The sequence below is a fragment of the Nannobrachium achirus genome (genome assembly GCF_963921795.1).
Source record: "Nannobrachium achirus genome assembly, chromosome: 17".
NCBI classification, from domain to species: domain Eukaryota; kingdom Metazoa; phylum Chordata; class Actinopteri; order Myctophiformes; family Myctophidae; genus Nannobrachium; species Nannobrachium achirus.
In genome coordinates this window covers 53918358-53921855 of record NC_137824.1, presented here as the reverse complement: position 1 = coordinate 53921855, position 3498 = coordinate 53918358, and positions in this window count along the sequence as shown.

Genomic DNA, 3498 nt, shown 5'->3' with positions numbered 1-3498 from the left:
AGGCCTAATGCTTTTCAGAAGATACGAGTGACATCGTTTTGTAGTTGAACCGGACTTTCCCGACAAAAGGTTCAGTGGTCGGAGACAGTATGAACAGGATTTTAAGTTAAGGCTTAAGAGCTGGAACTTAAGACAACCAAAATAGAGCCCATAAGAGTCTTGCACATGCAGGGCCACATATCGACACATTGCTTGCCTGTCCTAACTGGGACAACCAGGGTCTCTGACTCCCCAGGCGGGCTCACTAACCACTCAGCTATGGCCCCCCGGAAGTGTCTCTTCCACACACAACGCTGTACTGACGCATACACAGAGGAGGAGAGCGGGAGAGAAAAAGAGCTCTACTGAGCATGCTGGCACTGCACCAAACAACCAGGGCAATGTGCATAATAAGAAATAATACAAATAGGATGTCGTCTCCTACCAGAGATAAAAATGAACTCTACTGAATTGTCTGACCTTCAACCACTTCTAACCATAGAGGTGTCCATATTATTTGGGCATGTCATAATTAGCCCTATTCACTGCCCGCCCACTCAGCAAATTTCTCAGCAACTTCCTGGTGCTGACGTCAGTTTAGAAGGGGAAACTATAACAGAAATAGCTGGACTTAAAGCCAACAAATCAATATTTCGAACGGTAAAGTAAATTATAATGCTTTGTGCCTTTTACTATCTTGTGTTCTTGATCATGCTAGCCGTATTTTATACTTTACTATTTGGAAATTGCATTACATTTGCGATTTCTGTGTTAACTCTATAGGCTTTTAGTAGGGTTTTCCCCTTCAAAACGTGACTTCAGCACCAGGGGGATGCTAAGTGGGCGGGCCATGAATAGGGCTAATAGGCGAAAATGGAGGCTGGGGGAACGCCTTGAGGGAATGTTGTGTCATAATTGTACACTTGGACTCAAGAATGAATTGATTAAGTAGGTGGGTGCAAAGGATAAGGTCATTGTGGCATCAAAAACATCTTCGTTATGTTCTTTCAAAGTCTTCATTCACTACATATCCCTAGAGGTCCGTGAGGGGGTTCCAGGGGGTCCCCAGCAAAATGAGTTTAAACTATTTTGGGATGTGCCATATGCATATCAATTTGAGGTCCTTGACATGAAAATGTTTCAGAACCAAACAATTGTATATATTTTTTTCTTTCTAAACTAAAAGAAAATCAACTGTTGTAAAAATAATAGGCTATATAGCTGCAAGCAGCGATAACGGTGCCAAGCAGGAAAAAGAAAAAAGACTTGGCCCTTAAAAAAAGATAACATGTATACTGTATACATGTTGCGGCCTTGCGGGTATGTTGATTATCATAATTTGTAGTAAAACTAAGTAGATAGGGCTACAGTAATTACACAACAGCCGCTGTTGGCCTTTCTAGACAGTGATTGTAAAGTAATTTCAACTGCAATGCCTTAGAAATCATTCAAAATAATCCAAAAGGGTATACCACAAACTACAGTCTGAATGTTGTCTCCTACCAGAGAATGAAGTCAAGTGTTATGTTCTTTCATTAAAGGGTCATTTACCCCTAAGAGGCACAGAGGGCATTTGTCTGCAAGTAGCTTTGCCTCCTCTTTCTTGGAGCTGCTTATGGCTATTAGTCAAAACTCTGCTAAGCTTAAGCTGAGTAGACAGCATAGAATTATATAACAAGTTTACTCACCGTTTTCTACCGCATTCTAAAGGCTGTGTGGTGTATTGTTCATATAGTTGCAATACAACACTAGACACATTATGTGGGCAAAAATGGGAGCAATAGAATAGAAAGAGAAAGAGAGATAGAAATTTGGTTGGTTTCAAAAGGACGATGCTTTTAATGCAGAATCTTTTTTAAATCGGTTCAGCTCTGTCCAAACTACACTATGACATAATTTAGAGCAGGGGTCTTCAACAGGGGGTCCGGGACCCCTAGGGGGTCCTCAGAGTTACTACAGGGGGTCCTCCAAATCTTTGTGTGATAGAAAGATTTTTTTCCTCCTTTTTTATATTAACCACTTGAACCCTAACGTCCATATTCTGAGAACTTTAGCCAAAAATAGCCGATCTACAAGCTCACAACGCCTCGCAGCACGAGGCGTTGTGAGCTTGTAGATCGGCTATTTTCGGCAAAGAGGTTTGGTGTAGAGGGGAAAAAAGAGCAGACTAAGTACAGAGGGAAAGGCCAAGTTTATTAAGTATTGACGGTTCAAGTGGTTATAAATATCTGAAAACTCAAAATGACATGAATCCAAAATACACTGATGATTGTGCTGTCAAACGATTAAACTACATGTATATTGTGGGGGTCCCTGTTTCAGATCTCTCTCAACTAAGGGGTCCCTGGCCTGAAAGGTTGAAGACCCCTGATTTAGAGGTTCAGGTGAAAGTTACCCATGACAATTTCGGCTGTTCGGTGCCACCAAGATGTTGTGACACCTCGAACTTGGTTCGGCATTCCGCATTGTTTCCTCATTATCATTGTGTCGGCAGTGAATCTCTAATTACACCAACATTGTACAAGTGAAGCAGTTTGTTTATGCTTATTTATTGGAAAATTGCTTTTTTTGCGCTCTGGGTCTCCCAAGGGGTGTCCCGTTCCCGTAGGGACAACAAAGAGGCTGTATAATGTATTATGAATCAATATTGAGCAACTATGTGACATATTTATCAGCTAAAATGAATAGTTTGTTTAGAAAGAAGCTGCGACACGTTTCTCTCTCCATTCGCCATAATTGCGACCATCAGGTCGCAGTTACTATCAAAACCTCCACCGGCTGTCTGACCGTCAGTCAGTCCGTCAGTCTGTCCATCACACATCACGTCACACTTTTGCCCTACTCATATCTCCGCCACCGTTAACCCTATCCATGCCAAACTTTGCACACACACTCCTTGCCTGCCAAACCATAACCTCCACCCCTCAATTCTCATATGGCCCTCTTCTACCGCCACCATGAGGCCGATTCTTGCAAAACACATTTTTGGACACAGCTCCTACAATTTTTGCCCTAAAATCACGCAAAGCGGTACACAGTATGTCTAGACTCATGTCATCAACATGGATCTGTCCCATTTAGCGCCACCATCAGGCCGATTTTTACAAGTGACCTGACGGTTGCTTATCTCCCGATTAGGGAGTCTTACTGGTAGAATAGATATAGAAATTCCTTTCCTCGCTGCACTATGGAAAAAACTTGTATTGTCACAGAATCCCTCTAATCTCATCTATCCATCTACTGTAGGTCACCTGGCCACCGCATCCTTGTGGAAGGGCCACTATGGAACTGCCAATCACCAAGTCCAGAATGCTGAATTCATTTCAGGTTATGCCTCACCTACACTCTCTGCAATTTCCCCCTTACTGAGACTTGGATAACCTCTGCCACCCCTTCTGCCCCTCCATATAGTAAATTATATTATTTGTGGCTTAGGAAATGCAGTCCTCAATATGGTGCGTCTAGTCAGGACATTGAAAGCATGGAATGTCCTTGGAGATTTTTATTGTGCACTAAAAT